At 39.8% G+C, this 19,884-nt stretch overlaps 1 protein-coding gene across 1 annotated transcript in view; it reads left to right on the plus strand.

Moving 5' to 3' along the window:
- Nucleotides 1-1,109: 1,109 nt before the first annotated feature.
- The window catches only part of SFMBT2 (Scm like with four mbt domains 2), a 279,653-nt gene continuing 260,878 nt past the window's right edge, over nt 1,110-19,884 (plus strand). The window contains exon 1 of the mRNA XM_044679668.1: nt 1,110-1,185. The gene's annotated coding sequence lies outside the window, so the exon portion shown is untranslated. The remainder of the gene's footprint in view (nt 1,186-19,884) is intronic.

A 19,884-nucleotide genomic window follows, 5' to 3' on the forward strand; every position in this document is an offset into this window, starting at 1 on the left:
AGGGGGGCTTTGCCCTTTTAGAGACTGGGGGAAAAAAAAAAAAAAAAAAAAAAAAAAAAAACTTCATCCAGGTAAGATGTCGCTCCGGGCGCTGCTTCTTCAGGCGCCCCACACTTAGCTAGGTTAAGGAAATCTCTGGCTGGCAGGTTGAGCGCGCAGATTAGGGTTTTTTATTTTTTTTTATTTTTTCAGTTTAGAAAAAAAAGGTGGGGGGAGCTTTGGGGCAAAGGGCAAAGGCTATTCATGGAAGGAAACCATCCCAACCTTAAACTCTCGAACTCTCTGATTGTTTGCTTTGCAGTGGTTTTTTAATTTTTAAAAATTTTGCCTTTTAAAAAATCTTATTTCCCTCTTTGAAAAGCGAGGGTAGATGTGCAGGAGATCCAAGCACTCTAGTTGCAAAGTGTTTGCTTGGTTTTGTAAACTGCGTCTTCCTTATCCTCGGACCTACTGGCCCGTTTTACACCTTTATTACTGAATGTCCTTCTTTCTGCATTGGCAGCACTATCCCCTTGCTTCTTCCAAAGCTCCCTTTTTGTAGTTTTTTTTGGGGGGGTGGCACGGGTGAGAGGGAACAGAAGCCGGGGAAGGTGTGTGTGTGTGGGGGGAGGACGGGGACAAGGATGGTTGGAAGAACAGCTAGTGAATTTAAAGATATATATGTACACAGATATGTCTTTATTAGTATTGTGAAGAATTTGCAGATGCAGCTAAAATGAAATTACCACTAGTTCTGAAGGGTGTTTTGGGATGGATGGGCTCTCCTTTTTTTCTTCTATTTTTTAAAAAAAAGTAATATCCTGTCATTTGGGGCTTTCCTGTTCATGTGACTTTCGGATTGACTAGACTTGACCTCTCTAGACTAGAGTTTATTTTCTTGCTTTTCTCGGTGCTCCCCCCCACCAAACAAAAAACTACACGAACTGTTTCATTTATTTATTTATTTATTTATTTAAGGTCTACAGAAGGGGGTTAGCAATGGAAGGAGTGTGTGTGTGTGTGTGAATGTGAGTGTGAGTGAGTGTGTGTGAAGGTGCATGAGATATTAGACAAATATCTAGAGCCTGATCCTTACGTGTTTTCTCTGAAGCTCTACAACTGCGGTAAATGAATATTTATAAATCGTGTCAGTTTCAACATGGCGGGCTAAGGTGTCTTTTAAAAACTGAAAATAAAGGTTTTGAGGTGAGAAAAAACCCAACCAGAGATGGCACCCCTTAGGTTCTACTCTCTTTGGTTACCTCAGGAGGTGTTTTAGCGAATTAAATGGAAAAGCAGAATAGGGGCGAGCCTGCCCTAGTTTTTTCCGCGGTAAAATTCTCGGTGTGTAAAGTCCATTACAGGAAGGGAAGGGAAAGGAAGGAAGGGGGAGAAGACAGCGAAGTTCCCTCCTCGCATTCTGGATCTGAAAAATACATGGTGATAGACGTAAGAATTTTTTTTAGGTTTACATGAAATAACTTCTTTGCCCCCACCCCCCTTCTCTGTGTTTATGTTGTGGTCTTTTCGCTGTCAAAGGCTCTCAGTAGGTGGAGCAAGGCGGTCCCTATTAAAAAAGGCTAATTGTCCCGTGTCTGATGCAGTTGTGGTTGGAGACGCTGGTGGCTTTTCTCCCCCTTCTTCCCTGTGCTAGGAGACATGCTGTGCTAAGAATTGGACTGCTCTTTCTTTTCTCTGCGTAGAGGGGAGTTGTGGGGTGGGGGTGGAGAGGAGGGTAATGCTGAGTATAGAGCATCGGAGGATGATGGGACCTTAAAAACAGCGTCGATTGATGCTGGTCAAGGAGTTTATTCCTGGTTACTTTTTGGAGATGCGCTTATGGAAACCAGGAGATGTGGAGGGAGAAAGGTTTACATGGAAGAATGGGCTGCTCTTGTATGTAGAGTGTTTGGTTTTGGAAAGGTGTGTTCTAGGGGCTTTGGAAAGGTGTGATCTAGGGGTCAGCAGGAATGGGGAGTGATGGAGGAGATGGGGTGGTGTCTTTGAAATTGCAGGTTTAGTGTCTCTGGGGTGTGGTGGCTGGGAGGAGGGTGGCAATCATTCAGAAGGGCAGGATACATCCCACGGGGCTTGCTCAGTCACCTCAGGGAAGAGAATGGAAGAAGAGTCCCGAATTTGGGGGAGTATATTTTAGAGTTAAGAGAAGCATAGAGAACAAATATAGACACAACCCAAATTATGGGGATGGAGAAACCCCAAAGCAAAACTACTGTAATGATTTCTTCTGCCAGGGAAGCTCTGGATACAATGCCTCAGACACTAACTGTGTGACCTCGAGCAAGTCACCCACCCTCTTGGTGCCTCAGTTTCCTCCTATGTAAAATGAGGGACTTGGACTCTGGTCCCTTCCAGCTCAAAATTCTCTAATCCTTTCTGCCACACCGACAGGGGTCGCCAAGAGTCACCATGCAGCCACAGCGGCGCAGCAATTGCTTCTAGAGTAGTAGCGGGAGAAATCCTTCCCCCGAGGGAGTGGGGGCAAGGTTAGCGCTTTAGCGTAGGGGAGGGGGAGGGAGAACGGAAAGAAGAGGGAGGGGGGCGTAGACCAGCCGGGCTCTGCCTTCCGCAGTGTCTGCAAACTTAACCAGAGCGGAGCCGGGCGCACCACCGTGCAGAAGTGAAAGTTAGTGGATTTAATTTTTTATTTTTAAAAATTAGGTTTTTAAAAATATAGAGCTATTTTGGGAAGGGTTGGGAGTAGAAGCAGTAATATGGCCTTTAGGCATTTGGAGTGGCGTGGAGGAGGGATCGATACAGTCTGTTCTTTCTCCCTTTTAAACGGATGCTTACATTGTGTGAAAGGTCCTTGCAATTCATTTGGTTCCGGGGGTCTTTTGGGAGGGGTTAGGGGAGGGAGAAAGGGCGTGCGTGTGTAAGTGTGTATCGTGTGTGTGTGTGTGTGTGTGTGTGTGTTGCAGAGGTGGTGGTGGTGGTAGTGGTGGTGGTGGTGGTGGTAGTAGTAGNCTAGATGAGGTGTGTGATGTAGTGGTAGTAGTAGTGGTGGTGGTGGTAGTGGTGGTGGTGGTGGTGTGTGTGTGTGTGTGTGTGTGTGTGTGTGTGTGTGTCTGTCTGTCTGTCTGTCTGTCTGTGGTGGGGCGGGCTAGCAAAGAGGGAAGGAGCGTAATTTTAGCCCCATCAGTATTGCAGGGGTTTGGAGTTGAGAAAACCTAAAATAAAGAGTTTTGATAACAGAGAAAGCAGCCCTGGATTCTTCCCCGTCCCATTCCTCACCCCAACCTCCCCTTCTCTCCTCCCCTAGTTCCAGATTGCCTGTGGGAAACAGAGGAGGCTTTGGTAAAGTAGGAAACCAGCCTAAAATGGCTCTTTGCTCGTAAACTGCAGTTTCAGCCGGGAACACCTCCCCTCCTCCTGACGTCGCTTATGACAAGCAAAGAATTAACTCCAACTCCACGAAACCTGCAATTTTTTTATTTTTTATTTTTTTGCATCGTGCTCATACAGTGGAGGTGAAAATGCATTTGTGCGTGCGTTTATCCAACTCCTCAGCTTACGTGTGCATGTATGTATCGGGGTGTGTGTGTGTGTGTGTGTGTGTGTGTGTGTGTGTGTGTGTGTGTGTGTTGTGGGTGTGTTAGGACTTTTCTTTTGGGAGAGAGAAAACCAAGAGGTTGGTTGTTAAGAAGTCGGGCCAGACCCACCGCCTCTTTAACTAAGCTACCCTGAGAGCCAGCTCAGCTGTTTCTTTGACTGGCAAGGTTACTAACCAACGGGTGCCAATAAATGGATTAAATGACGTGGAAACGGGGATCTTTACGAGCAGAAGAACCCAACCACCCTCTTCAATCCCCCACCCCCATCTCCCTACCCCGGGACATCACTACTTGGCTTTTTGTGCTTGGGGAGGCCACAGGTGACACTAGGCTCTGGAGGAAGGGAGGGGGGGGGGTTCCCAGGGATATAGGAAAAAGCATCCCCAAACTTCTTACAGTTTCACTTTCAGAATTCGAATCCCTCCCAGCTTCCAGGATCTTTTATTTACAGAGTTGAGTGGGGACTCTAGGGAGGCTGGGGGTGACTTTTTTGGGGGAAATACAAGTAGGTGCCATTCTTAACAAAAGCCCTACACTTTGCCGGAACTTTTTGCTTCTCCATCTTCTCGAATATGCCCTGCCTTGGTAGAGGGATAATTTTTCCTCGGGACTCCGAGTCCCCCTCCTCCCTTTTCCCCCTTTGCCTGGCGCAAGGACGCGGAGAGGAGACAGCCCCCGCTCCAAGGAGAGTCTCCCCCGCACCACGTTTTGTCAGTTTCAGCAGTAGCGCAGACGCGGCTGAATCTGAGCGGATTGGTGGGAAACCGATTTCCTACGTAGGGCCGAACCTGCTTTAATCGGGATCAATCTCTTCCCCTTTCTCTTCCTTACCCTCCCTCTTTCCCCTAGTATCCTTCTAACCCAGTAGCGATTTGGGAGCTGAGGAGGCGAAGCCTGTGTCCTGCACCAAGTAAATGGTCCGGGCTTTTCATCCAGGTGGAAAACCCAGCGAGGGGGCTTAAATCCGGTATGCTTTTTACTGGGGAAGGGGAAGGGGGAGGGGGGGAAGGATGGGAAAGTGCTGGGAGCCGGGAATACGCCCTTGGCTGGGGTAGGAGGTGTGTTACTCTTCCCTCTCCCCTATTCCCCTTTTAGCTTTTCTATTTTACATCCCCTCCCACATCTATACCTTTCCTAACAAAAACTGGCTTACCCTAAAAGGAGAGAACTCCTCCCTTCCACTCCCCAGCGCTAAACTGCCCAACAAAGTATATTAAATCTCTGTACTGGGCTGGTCTAGTACTAGACTTTTACAAGATCTCGAATTCTACCCAAACTGAGAACCTGACAGTCCCTGAGGCCTGAAATTGTGATTTTGAAACCCCCTGGATTTTGACTTGTTTTATAGCAAAAATACCCCGGAGAAAATCTCCGATCCCAGGGCTTGGAGGTGGTGGGGGCTTGAATCACCCCTCTCTTTCCTCCCCCCTGTTTCCTTCACCCCCACTCCCCCATGTCTTTGAGTAGCTGAAACTCCCCACTCCCCACCCCCAAGGCTTAGCGTACCTATGATAGGCAATCCAGCTGGGAACTGAAATGCACCAATGATGAAGAGAAATTGATTGGAAAGAGTTTTTCATCCTCACCTTTTCTTGAAGCAATTATGGACTAATTTTTGAACTCTCTTGGCTATAAATAACGCTAGGCTGCATGCTTTTTTATTTATTTTTATTTTTAATGGCAGAATGAATTCTAGGGCAAGACTTGGTGGCCCAGGATTTTCCACTTTTCCCTTTTTATCTTGAGAATCTCTAAATTGCCAGAATCTATTCCTTCCCAAAATAGCTGAGGTGACTTCTCCTGGCTTTGTTTCAGTGATCCTTCTTCTCTTTTCCCCTCTCCCCATCATACTTTATCTGCATGGGCATCATACATAGTGATGATGCTTGCTTTTAGCAGTAAGTGAAAGGGAAGGTGCTTCAGTTAAGTGTTGAGTTTTGGAGGGTTTAGGAATATACAGTTAAGAACAGTCTGGGACCATGCTAGATCCTAAAGCCCTTTCTTCTCTTGCTTGTCTGCTTCCAGAAAAGAAAGGTTTTATTTATAAGGTGTCTGAGCAGTAATAACTTTCCATCCTGTTAAAGAAGATTGGGATTGTCACTTAACCTCAGTGGGCCTTAATTTCTTTTCTTGCAAAATGGGAATGTTGAACTTGATGATTTCTGAAGTCCTTTTGAGTTCTAAAATTCTTTGAGTTTCTTAGCCTGTGTAGAAGGTATACCTAAATAACCTATCTTCTGAACTGAACTGAAATAATAAGAGTGAGACATAGATAGGTTCTCTAATGTGGCCCTACCTAGTCCTCAGAGAAGTTATTTAGTCTCTTTAGGCCTCAGTTTTCTCTCTTGTGAAATGTGGTGGTTGAATTCATTGATCTCTAAATTAACCTGTTATGACTTAGGTTTCACAAGTGTATGGACCTGCAGCTGGACTAGAGTGGGCTAGAGAAACCAAAACAGAAAAGCCAAGTGTAGAATTCACAGATAATGTAGGAATATGGGATATATCATTGTGTGTTTGTCTAAAGGTGAAAAATCCTCTGAGAAGTATGTGACTGGCTTCAGCTGTCAACATCCCAGGGCTTGAAGAAACCATTCTTCATGTAGAATCATTTGAGGCTGAAGAGTATCAACATTTTACTTTAAAAGAATTCTAGTGATGGACATTCCATGTCCTTTCACAACTTATTCAGTTTTTTAGGAGAACCAAAAATGAAGGCCAAGACTTTCTCCACTCCCTCTCAAGATTAACAGGAGAAAAAAACAACCCAATTCCCCCTTCCCCCTCCAATCTGAGGCAAGTTCATAAGAAAGATAAAAAAATGGAGAAATTAAGGCCATGCATTAACAATATTTGTGTGCCAGATGTTTATTAGGAGAGATATATACCAGGGTCAATTTTCACCTGGCAGCTTTGGATAATACATGAAATCTTAGGGGGCAGCTGGGTAGCTCAGTGGATTGAGAGCCAGGCCTAGAGACGGGAGGTCCTAGGTTCAAATCTGGCCTTAGACACTTCCTAGCTGTGTGACCCTGGGCAAGTCACTTAACCCCCATTGCCTAGCCCTTACCACTCTTCTGCCTTGGAGCCCAATACACAGTATTGACTCCAAGATGGAAGGTGAGGGTTTAAAAAAAAAAAAAAGACATGAAATCTTAGTGACTTTGTAAAGTTGCCCAATACTCAAAATTATTGAGTGCCTGTGAATCATGGAACACTGTAGTCTCTGAGGATTTACAAATGAGTGTCACTCAAAAGGCAATAAAGTGGTATATGGTGAATAAAAGCAAGTAGCAACACATAACTGATAAGGAACTATGGAGAAGAACTCGAATAGAATCATCAAAGAGATGTATGACTGATATGGGCTGGTATGGCTGGACTTGTCCCAGGGCAAAGAGCTAAGGAATAACTAAGTAGTGGCACTCTTTTAAAATTATTGAGTTAAAACTTGACTCCATTGTTGTAAAATAATTATTATAGTAAACATATTTTTATATATTTCCATTCTTTTTTCCTCTGTCATCTGTATTACATAGTGAATTCTTAGGGGAAAAAAAAGGCCATACCAGCACACTTAAATTTTTTTTATAGCTCTTGGCACCTCTATAAATGGCAGCTATCTGGGAGTCCATAATAATCAAACTGTCTTCACTTTCATGTCACTTATTCTTATGACAGGATGCCATCTTCTGACACTGGCGTGAGAAAGGAGCTATTGTATTTATTTTCTTTTTCATGTATTTTTGATTTTTATAAAAATGATATGTCTGTCTAGATACACAGTGTTTATCTACTGTAATAAAAAAAAATCTGCACAGTAGGGCAGAGAATGACATTGCAGACTGTAACTATTGAGAAAGTACAAAGAGATGCACTGTAACTCCTCATGGGGAAGATTTTCATCCTGAGAATTTTCTCATGGTGTTTTATTGGCTGAGAAGAGCAACAACAAACAAACAAAAAACTATTGATGTAGACCTATTCCTCACTACATTTGGTAGATTTTCTTCCATTTCATTCATAATTAAGTAGGAACTGAGAGTCTGAATTCCTTGTTTTTCAGGTTCTGCTATTATATATGGTCTATGGGTATACGACTTTATTGTCTGCTGCTTATTTAAAAATCAAGGATGCTTTGTCTGGTGGGTAAGGGGATTAGGGATCAAAAGATGGTTAGGGGACAATCTTTTGACATTGTTAATAATTTTATCCATGTGCTGGCCTAAAGTACTTTAAAATATCTTATTGGACTATCTCTTCTAATAGAATATTCCTGGGGGCAGCTGGGTAGCTCAGTGGATTGAGAGCCAGACCTAGAGATGGGAGGTCCTAGGTTCAAATCTGGCCTCAGACACTTCCTAGCTGTGTGACCCTGGGCAAGTCACTTGACCCCATTGCCCACCCTTACCACTCTTCCAGCTATGAACCAATACACAGAAGTTAAGGGTTAAAAAAAAAAAGAATCTTCCCTTGTTATACAGAAATTACAGCTGAGAAAAATAAACATTGTCCATGTCTGACCACTTCCATGGACCTCGTTTCATAGCCACAATCCACTATTCTTTCTGCTTAGAAGAGGAGGCAAGCTTTACCAACAGTCTTCAGAAGTCAACATTATTCATTACAGTGATCATAATTCTGATGTTTTTTTACCTTTTAAAAGAAGCTCACATTATTATAATCATTTTATGAAATATCCTGACTCAGCCTACTGTGTTTTGCATCCATTGATATAGGCCTTCTAAGTTTCTCTGAATTTTCGCTATTTGTCCTTTCTTATGGAACAATAGATTTCATGCCATTCATATACCACAGTTTGTTCATCCATTCCCAATTGATAGATATCCATTTTGTTTCCACAAAGAATACTAGTATATTTTTTTTAACATATGGGTCCTTATATCCCATATATCCCATGGCAACATACCTTCCTAGCATGTTACCTTTATATACCCAGAAAAGTAATATGGCTTAGGTCAAAGGATATGTACAAATCAGTAACTTTTACATTGAAACTCTGTAGTTTTTTGAATAGTTTAGGAGGCATAATAGAGAGAACACTGAATTTGGGAGTCAGGAAGACTTGGGGAGGAATTCTACCTCTGATATTAGCTTTTTTTTTACTCTATGCAAGTCATTAAAATTCTCTGAGGCACAGTTCCTTCATATGTAAAATGAGGTTTTTAACTCTAAGTCCTAGGATTATTTTGCTGATCAAATGAGAAAATACATATACAATACGTTGTAGAACTTAAAATATTACATGAATACCTATTATTATTTTCTAGTGGTTGAATCAACTTGTAGCTACCCCAATAATGTATTAGTGGACTTGACTTTTATCAAATGTCATGTTTATCTTTTGTTACCATTGCAAATCTGATGTATTGAAGGGGAAGCTTTTGGCTTGTGTAAATTTGCATTTCTCTTAATAATACTTCCTAGGATTTTTTTTTTTAATCCTTACTTTCTGTCTTGGAATCAAAACTATGTATTGATTCCATGGCAGAGGCTAGACAATGGGGGTTAAGTGACTTGCCCAGGGTCACCTTGCTAGGAAGTGTCTGAGGTCAGATTGGACCCAGGACCTCCTATCTTTAGGCCTGACTCTCAATCCACTGAGTCACTTGGCTGCCCCTCTGAGCATCCTTTATATAGTTGTTGATAGCCTACTCTTCATCCTTGCAAACTTCCTGTTCCAGTCCTTGGAACCCTTTTTTATGGCTTTTCTTAAATATTTGTAATGGACTTCTTATATGTCTTGGATAGCAGATCTTTATCAGAGATTTTCTGCAAAGATTTTTCCCAGGTTGCAGCTTCTCTTTTTACTATAATTGCATGGATATTTTAGCTCCACAGCAATCAAACTACTTTAAATAAGCTACATTATAGAACTAGAAAAAAATAATAAAATTAATTTGGAGGAACAAAGGATTAGGACTTTTAAGGAAAAGGATGACAATATGTAAGAATGAATTAAGTCTAGCATGACCAGAACACAATCAATAGTTATCAAAATGATTTTTTGAGACTCATCGGTGACTTCGTTAGTAAGGCAAACCCTGTACTAATAATAGGAAATAGCCCTCTCCTAGTGTTGATCAGTACCTGTTTTATCATTTCTATTCCTAGAGAGTCGCCTTTGGCATTTGTCACAGCGTAGGGGTGGTGGTAGTAAATTCCCAAGTGGTATCCGATCAACCCACCCGAAGAGAGGATGCTGGTTCGCCGCTGTGCACCACTATAGTTACCTTTTCCCTATGGCAGACCCTTCTTCCTCTCTGTTCCTTCCTTTCCTTGCCCAAACTCCCAGGCCTCCCTGGGATGAGCCAGGGACAGGCTTTGTGGGACAGTGATTAGCCAGACATCCACAGCAGCAGCGATGTGGAGGCGCTGTGGGGAAAGCTTCCTACCTTCTGTTTATATCTTAGTGGAAAAAAATACTGATGGGGTGAATGATCAAAATATGTGGAGACTATGGGCACCGAGAGAGAGGAGCTTGCCCAAGGTCCTGCCGACACAGTGTAAGACCCAGGCCTTTCTTAGGAGGAGGCTGGGGTCTCCATCCCCACTGGGCTACTGCTCCAACTTGGTCCTGATAAAAAAAAAGAAAAAGTAGAGAAATTGACCCGCAGGGAAATTAATTGGCCAAGAAAGTCCGAGAAACAACAAAGTTGCCTGGTGTTGGGTCAACATAAGAACACAACATTTTGAAATCAAAATTCCTTCCTCACCTCAGTCTTTGGGGAGAACTGGAAGGCAGTTTGGCTTAAATTAAATTTAGGTGACTACTTTCTTTTTCTTTTTTTTTTCTTTTCTTTTCTTTTTTTTTTTTAAACCCTTGTACTTCGGTGTATTGTCTCATAGGTGGAAGATTGGTAAAGGTGGGCAATGGGGGTCAAGTGACTTGCCCAGGGTCACACAGCTAGGAAGTATCTGAGGCCGGGTTTGAACCTAGGACCTCCTGTCTCTAGGCCTGACTCTCAATCCACTGAGCTACCCAGCTGCCCCCCAAGGTGACTACTTTCTACCTTATTCTACTCTTAACTTCCACATGGATAGATGAGCTAAAATGAAATGGTCACATCATAAAAACATTCCAGGAGAATAAATGGAGGTATTTTATAAAACTATAGTTAGGAGGAAAATTTTAATTATACAAGGGATAGAGATGATAATGAAAAGAAAAATAGATAAATTTGCTTGTATAATATTTTCCTGGAAAGCTTCCTTCAAACCAACATGTTAAAGGCTGATTTTGAGCTTTGGTGGTGTTTTTGAAAGGCCTTCATTTTACTTTGGGGTGAAACTAGAAAAGAGTTTGTTGATTAAGTCATCATTTCATTTAGGAGTTATTGGTAGGAGGCCCAGGCAGGAAGATGCCCAGGCAGCTCCATTGGAAGCACAGCAGGCATCAAATAGCCTTGCTGCTAAGTGCATTAGCACTTAATGGATCAGGCCAATGTGGGCATCAACTCTGCAATATTTGATTCATTTAATTATTAAGTGTCTACTGTGTGCAAAGCACGTATTGAGTTCTAAAGACATGAATGCTAATGTGATTTTTGGGTAGACTAGAATGATGTTCACTGACCTGTGACTTGAACTATAAGGGGTAATGTGTGGGAAATGAACTTTGGAAAGGTTGAGTAATGAACAGGGCTGCGATGTAAGAGTTTGGGGCCACTAAAGATTTTAAAAGACTTGAATTTCTGAAATTACAGCTAAGATCCTAAGCAGAATTTGCTTTTAATTATAGCATGATTTCATTTTTTTCTCCTCTGTCAGTGCTTTCCTCTCCTCCTCCCCCCAATGCATAAACAAGAAAAAATAAGGAAACTGTCTTTTGGAAGAGGTAGAAAATATAAATCAAAAGACACTGCTGAGGGGTTGGCATTTTCATTTTCTAAAAAGTGTTGGCAGTTGATGAAAACAGACTTTGGATTCAAACTTAAATTTTTGGCTTTTCTTTTGTATTTTATTTTCTTGATCATGAAGAAAACTAAAGACAAAAAACAAAAGCTGGTATTTATGTTAGCCCTACATAAACACCGTCTTGTGCTTCCTCTCTTGGCTCATCAGCTGTTCATAGACCCTATTCCCATGGCAGAGTTGACCTTAGGCAATGATGCTGACAAAACAAAGGTTCTTTACTCTATATGAATGAAAATTAATTTCAGCTCTTTTCAAAGCACAAGAGAAAAATCAATGTTTGCCAAGTGGAAGTGGCAGAATTTTCAGAGAATCATTTGGCTTTCATTTTCCTTAGAGTTGAAAAATGGGGAAGAAGGAAATGTAGTCTGGTGGTTAGCATACACCAGATACATGGAATTCTGAAGTTCATGTTTTTTAAAGAATATTTTTAGTTTTACAAAGCACTCTTTTTACAACAATTGTGATGAATACAGTATGCGTGTTATCCCCATTTTATAAGGAAAGAAACTTGGGGTTAGAGAAGTACAGTCTCAGGTCACATAACTCAATACATATTTAACCTGAGATTTGAACTGGGCTCTCCTGATTAGTCAATGAAATGCTTTTTCTACTTCAAAACTGCTTTCCAAGTCACAGAGATCATAGGAAAGGAATTAAGAGATCTAGTTCATCATCTCATTTGACGGATGAGAACATCGAGGCCCAGAGAGTTGAAGTGACTGGTCTTGCAGGCGAGCCAGAATTCAAACCCAGATTCCTTGACTCCAATAAAGTATTCTTTATACTAGTGTCTTCAGTTATAAGTGACCAATTATGATTCTTGCCTATTTTCTCATAGGACAGTGGTGAACACTCAAATCATATTTTACAATAAGCATAATAATCTTTATAACAATGTTCATTTGATTTTTCTATTTTAAAAATTGTGTTTATCCATTAAATTAAAATTTTTCAATTTTAAAAAAAGTGTTTATCAATTCCCTGGTATCTCCTTAGACCCCATAAGTGTGTGATTAGAGATCTAGTTCTCTTATGCTCCATCATCATTTATTGCTACTAAGTCAATCCTCTTTCTAGATCTCTGTCCTTAGCATCTTCTCTCTTCCTCGCCTCCCTTTCCCCTTGTCCATACATTCTCTGTCTTGGGAAGCACTAATCTTGCTCCCAAAAGGAGGTTCTCTGGTACTCTAGTCACAGATTCCTTTGGCACACTGGTAAAGCCCTTTTCTCAGAGAATCATGTTTTTAAATGTATAACACAAAATACAGGGGATTACAAAAGAAACTTGTTATATGGAAATAAAGTTTTTTTTAAATTCCAGATTAAGAACCCTGACCCTAGACAAAATCCATTCATTATATTACTCCTATCACAGACATACACTTTCCCTCCTTCACCCCTATTCCCTTGGGTGAGTTCTTTAATAGCATCTTTTCATTTCTTCTTCAAGGGAGAGATCTTCCTTCCAATCTTTCCAGCCCAGGCTTTCCCCTCTGTTGCTTTTACAAAACTAACTCTATTAGAGCCACCTATAATTGTTAAGGCATTAAATTACTTTTCCTCTTACCTCTGGACGTGGTGGGATGATACTTTCAGCTTCCCTCTGTCCTTTACCTCCTCTGGGCTTGAGTGACTTCCCACTGTGCTGCTGCCCACACAGAAGATACTGATTTACTTAGAATGGGATTGAGTCCAAAGAATATTAGTTCAGTTTTTTTTTTCTGTCTCCTGATTGCTTAAGATCCTCTTAAATCTTGAGCCTCTTAGATCTGTTTTCCCTTTATTCCCCTTTTTGTCTTTTGTTTTCCCTTCCCATTCCATTTTTCCTCTTTCTTAAAAAAAATAGTTCATAGGAGAGAGTTGATTCCATTTCTTAGTCTTTTCTTGGTAATTATACTTATTTATGTTTCTTGTTGGAATGTTGGAGTTGGATGTTCTACTCATCTCTCTCTTTCTCTCTGTTTTCCTCTCTCTCTGTCTCTGCCTATCAGTCTCACTTTCTGTGTCTCTCTTCCAGAAGTTTCACAAATGCCTCTTGCTGAAAATCTGCCTTTTCCCCCATGAATCATTACCCTCAGCTTTGCAGAATGTTGTTTGGAGTTGACACTTGAGTTCCTTTGTTTTTTGGACCATTCTAGCTTATTATTTTCTTTGATTTCTTGACTATGAGTAATACTGAGTAATTTGAATTGAGATTATTTCATAGTTGAAGACCTTTCTCCTGGTTGCTGGCAAACTTGTCCAGTACTGAAATTTTGAAGTATTACTATTACAAGCCTTGGTGTTTCAAGAATAAAATTTTCCTTTGGTAATGATCTTTTTTTTTTTTTTTTATTCAATCAGTACTTTGGTGTCTGTATCCAAAAGTTCAGGATAAATTTCTTGTGCCATTTCTTGTCATAAGGTCTGCATGTTTAAAGTTATCAAGTCCTTCTGGGAGAACTGTGGTCTTTGATTTTTTCTCTGCGCATGTCTTCAAGGTCAGTTACTTTGGCTTGCAGAGAATCATGCGCTCCCTTTTCTTGTTTTTATTGATATTTAATGTTTTTTTGCATCATGACAGTAGCCCGTGTAAACTTCTTTCTTCCAGAAAGCCATCCCATACGACAAATAGTAATTTTTTTTAGAGAGAATTAAAAAAAAAAGTCTACAAAGCTGATTATTACATTGAAAAAATTTGAAAACATGTGTAGTGTGTAATATTTGTGAACCTCCCTTTTCCATGAAAGATTAGATTGAGAGTATTTTCTTCATTTGAGTTGTGTGTAAGTTTTATACTTTTGTTACATTTGTTCACTTTTGATTTTTTTGGTGTGTCATTATTCTTTCTGTTTACATTGTTGTAGTTACTGTGTATATCGTTTTATTGACTTTGCTTATTTCACTCTACCTCCCTTCATGTAGATCTTTCCATGCTTCTCTGTATTCCTTACACAAATAATTTCTTATAAGACAGAAATATTCCATTATAGTCATGTAAGCAGAATCTATTTAGCTATTCCTCAATTAATGGCTATCCACCTTGCTTCCAGTTGTTAGCTGTCACAAAAAGTGCTGCTATGAGGATCTGGATGCTTCAGGCACTCTATTTGCATAATTCCAAATTGCTTTCCAAAATGGTTATACAATTTCACAGTTCTCCTGACAATGTATTTGTGTGCCTATAATTCCTCTAACGTTAACTGTTGACATTTTAGGGTAATTTTTGCCATTTTTAGGTTGAGAGGTGAAACCTCAGAATTGTTTTGATTTGCATTCCTCTTATTATTAGTACTTTGAAATATTTTTTTTTTTGCCTCTGTGGTTATGAATACTTTTTTTTAGCTCTTTTGAGAACTATTTGTGCATATCCTTTGAATATTTTTACTTTTTGGGAAAAGGTTATAAGTCTTATATATACTTATTAATTATTTACATATCTTGAATAAAAACCCTTATCAGAGAGATTTGATACAAAAAGGTTTTTCCCATTTGATCATTTCTTTTCTTATCCTAGATGAATTAATGTTATCTCTGTAGACTCTTGCCTCTATATCTTATTTGTTAAGAAATACATCTTCTACCCATAGCTGCTAGAGGTATATGATTTTTTTAAACTTCTAATTTTTTAATAGTATGATTTTAAATATTAATAATATTATTTTTAAAGTCATATATCCATTTAGAATGTATTGTGAAATGTGGTATAAGATGTTGGTCTAAGACTAAATTATGCTTTCCAGTTTTCCAGACATTTTTATCAAATAGGAAGTTTTTCCTTAGGTGATTTATATTTTCCACTTTACACAATACTTTGAGTACTCTTGTTTCTGAATCTTCATTGACTAGTATGTTCCATTGATCTATCATCCTTTAACCAAATACCTTTTGATGATTGCTACTTTATAATGTTGTTTGAGGTCTAGAAGTTCTATTCGCCCTTGTCCATACTTCTTAAATAATTTCCTTTCATAAGTTAGATATCCTGTTTTTTCAAATGAATTTTGTTATTTCATTAAGCTTTGTAAAACATCCCTTTGATAATTTGGTTTAGCATTAAAAGTATAAATTAACTTTAGTACTGTTGTCATTTTTATTAAAAAAATTTTTTTTTTAACTCTTAACTTCTGTGGATTGGCTCCTTGGTGGAAAAGTGGTAAGGGTGGACAATGGGGGTCAAGTGACTTGCCCAAGGTCACACAGCTGGGAAGTGTCTGAGGCCAGGTTTGAACCCAGGACCTCCCATCTCTAGGCTTGACTCTCAATCCGCTTAGCTACCCAGCTGCCCCTACTGTTATAATTTTTTTTGTATCGGCACACCTAGCCATGAGTACTGAATATTCCTTGCACTACTTAAGTTGTTCTTTATTTCTTTAAGGAATTCTTTGTAATTCAGCCAGTACAAGTCTATTTTTTACTTTGGAGGGTTGATAGTTAGATATTTTATGCATCTTGTAGTTATCAGTATGGGATTTCCCTTTCTATTATTGCTTCTCGTGTTTTGTTATTATGCGTTGATATTGTATATTGATTTTTGGGTATTTGTTTTGTAGCCTGCAACTTTGCGAAATCTAACAGTTGTCTCAACTGATATTCCTGGGGTTTTCCAAGCAAACCGTCATATCATCAGCAAACAGGGATAGTTTTATTTCTTCTACTTTTATACTTCTACTTTTAATTCTTTTCTCTTGTCTTTTTTGCTATTGCCGGCATTTTCCAGATTTGCATCTAGTAATCTGAGAGGAGAACAGATATTGTTGTTTTATTCCAAAATTATTGGAAAAGTTCATAGTGTATCCTCATTGTATGTGATGGTTTGTTTTGGTTTGAGTTGCTTTTCCATATTAAAAGTCACTCTGTGTTTGTACTTTATAGTGTTTTTGGCATAAAAGGATGTTGTATTTTGTCAAGGGCTTTTTATTCATCTGTTGAGATGATCATATGGTGTTGGATGTTTTGGTTTTTAATACTATTAATAATGTTGATTGTTAGGGGGCAGCTGGGTAGCTCAGTGGATTGAGAGCCAGGCCTAGAGACAGGAAGGCCTGGGTTCAAATCCAGCCTCAGACACTTCCCAGTTGTGTGACCCTGGGCAAGTCACTTGACCCCCATTGCCTACCCTTGCCAATCTTCCACCTATAAATCAATACACAGAAGTTAAGGGTTTAAAATTAAAAAAAAAATAATGTTGATTGTTTTCTTAAAGTTGAAACATCTTTGTATTCCCAGTATAAATCCCTCTTGAGCCTAATGAATGATTTTTGGGATTAATTGTTATAGTTTTTGATAGGATTTTAAAAATTTTCGTGTCAGTGTTCATGAATGATTTTGGCCTTTGGCTTTCCCTGTGTTTTCTCTTTCTCTTTCTCTGTTTTAGGTATTAGGACTGTATTTGTCTCATAAAAGGATTCTGGCAAGGTCCTTTCTATCTCAGTTTTTGTGAATGATTTACCAAATATAGATACTAATGGTTCTTTAAAAGTTTGATCGAATTTTTCTGTGAATGCATCAGGACCAGGAGTTTTACTACTAAATCTATTTCCTTTTCTGAGATCAGATTATTTAAGATCTTTATCTGGTCTCCTGGCAGTTTAGGTATTTTACAGTTTTGAAGTTACGCCTCTATTTCTCTTGCCTTCTTAATTTTGTTACCTTATGTCTAATATATTCTGATTATTCTTTTTATTTCTATTCGTTTACTCCTTGTTCATTAGCTGTTTTAATGATGTGATTTCCTTCTTTCTTTCTTTTTTTTTGTTTTAAACCCTTGTACTTCGGTGTATTGTCTCATAGGTGGAAGATTGGTAAGGGTGGGCAATGGGGGTCAAGTGACTTGCCCAGGGTCACACAGCTGGGAAGTGGCTGAGGCCGGGTTTGAACCTAGGACCTCCTGTCTCTAGGCCTCCTTCTTTCTTTTTAATCAGATTTATTAAGGTTTTTTTTTTTTAAGTCAATTTATCATATACCAAGTTGTTTCCACAATGCTCCCTAATCATGTCTTCACTTCTTCAGATAATCCGTCCTCATCCCTCGTGTACATTTTGAAAGACGTCTCTGTTGTTGTCCTCTCCTGGAATATTTCTTTTGTTTGGAGTGACTGAGAAGCAACTATTCTCTTCAGTTCTGCTTTTCTTTCTAAAATTATTTCAAATTCTTCTTTCTTTTTGAATGTACACCCTTTTTCTTATATGGTTAAGCTCAGATTTTCAGGATTGGTCTCCGTGGGCTGTATCCTGGACTCCACTGCTTTTCAAAACACTTTATTCCATTCCCTCCTACATTTTCAGGTCCGTATGGAATAGTCTTGCATTATTTGAATATCTTTTTCTTTGTATTTGAAGGTATTTTTTGATGGTATGTAGAACCTGTTGTTTCTGTGTTGAATTACTGAATTTAGCCAATATGTGTTTTGGAGTTTGCAACGTTATTATTATTATTATTATTATTATTATTTCTGGTGGTAATTTGTGAATTCTTTCAATGGCAATTTCCTTTTCTTTATTAATAAGTTGAAGGCAATTTCATTATGGGGTTAAGGTTTTTTTTGTCTCGGTTACAGGAGACCTATGATCCTTAGGTTGTTTCCATTTGTTATGTCTTCAAGATCAGTATGTTTTGCTTAGGTAATTTTCTTTTAATATTTTTTCTTGTTTTTGATTGTCCTTCACTTTTTTGTATTTGAATTCCCAGTCTATTCTCTTTTTGGTTTCTTTGGTGAGTGATTACTATCGCAGATTCCAGTTTTTTAGTTTTGCTCATCATTTTTGCTGTGTAGGCCATCAATTCTGCTTTTATAATTTCTCTTTTAAACCTCTCAGGATCAGTGTGTTGTGGTTCCATATTCTCCAGAAATTCCACAGGGTCCTCTGTCTCGTCAAGCGTTGTCTCATTTTCCTTCATTTTGCAGCAATTATTCAGATGCTTGAACTCATTTACTAGATCTGGAGGCCACATTTCCTTCTGTTGTTACTGTTTTTCCTGTTGATTTATCTGTTTCTGTTCTAGCTTTTTAAGTTTTAGTCTTCCTGAAAGCTTTGGCTTTCTTTTTTCTATCACTCATTTTCTAGCTCCCCCTCCCCTCTGATGGTGGTTTTCTTGGGGGGGGGGGGGCTGATCTCAAAGCATCTCCTCCTCCTCGTGCCCTGGGCAGTTCATGGTTTATGGGCCTAAGTCTCGGCCCTAACTAACTTTGGAGGGGTGGCCCAGCTCCATGACTGTGGGTGCTTTTCTCCTCTGTTTTGGGGGACCATAGCTCAGCCCAACACAGGGCTGGCGCCTTGTCCCTTTGACCTGCCCCCTCTCCTTCTTCCTTAGCTCTTTGGCCTGGCACTGGCTGTTCAGAGCTCTGCCCCTCAGGTGCTGCCAGGCCATAGCCCTTCAGCAGGGCCGGGGCCTAGTGGACAGCTGAGGCTGGAGCACAAAGAAAACTTTTTCAGGCTGGAACTGAGGTTTCCAGGCATTGGAATGAGTCAGGGGAGAATGGGTTATGGGGGTGGCTTTTGTTGTAATCCTATGGGGTGTCCTTGGGGCTACTAGTGAGGCCTCATTCCTAGAGGAAGAGGAAAGAGTGAACTTGGGGTCAGTGGGTGTGGGGTCATTTTTTTTTTAAACTTCCTTTACATTCTCAGTGTCCTAAGCCATGGGGATAGCTGAAGCTGCTTTATTTTGGGGGCACAATTTCTGTTTTGGAGAAATTTGAATGGATTCAGGAAGCAAAGAACATGTCCAGTCCATCATCTAAGTTGTTCAGGTGATCCAAGAGCCTCCTAGGTCCTTTTAAAACTATTCTCTTCTTTTTTGTCACTTTTTTCCCACTTGGGTATTTTTGAATTCTCTCCAAATCTGTCCTTTTCTTGCTCCCTCAGTCTCATGTTTTGAAGAAATTCTCTAGCGAATATTCTAAGTTTGTTGTTCGATTCTTTTAATTCTGCTTTGGGAACTTTGATTTCCAACCCAATTCCCAATGTTATCTTCTTTTAAAAGTTTTATTTAATTTTTGAACCATTCCGGAGTTTCTGACGATTGTTCTTTGATCTCTGCTGTATCTACTACAATTTTTCCCCCCTTTGGAAATTTTGGTATCCCTTTAATATTTGTTCAATATGTCCTTTGGAATTTTTAACTCATTTTTTCTTTTTGTTGTTTTGGGAGCCTACCTGCTGGTTGAGTCTCTGCTTGGGAGCTAGGCTTCTTTTTTCTTGTGTATTTTTTCCTAGTAACTTTGATTCTAAAATCCCTTATAATAATCTGCCCATTTCCCTTCTATTGCTAAGTCTCCCTGCTCTGACATAGAAGCCCAACATAGAACTCTGAGGCAAGGCCTTCAGAGAGTGTGGGGACCTGGCCAACATCTTCTGTCCCACCCAATACCCCCTTTTTCTTTCTGCGGACCCATAAAATCAAGGTTTTCTGCCTC

This window comes from Gracilinanus agilis, chromosome 5, assembly GCF_016433145.1.
Source record: "Gracilinanus agilis isolate LMUSP501 chromosome 5, AgileGrace, whole genome shotgun sequence".
In the NCBI taxonomy this organism is placed as follows: domain Eukaryota; kingdom Metazoa; phylum Chordata; class Mammalia; order Didelphimorphia; family Didelphidae; genus Gracilinanus; species Gracilinanus agilis.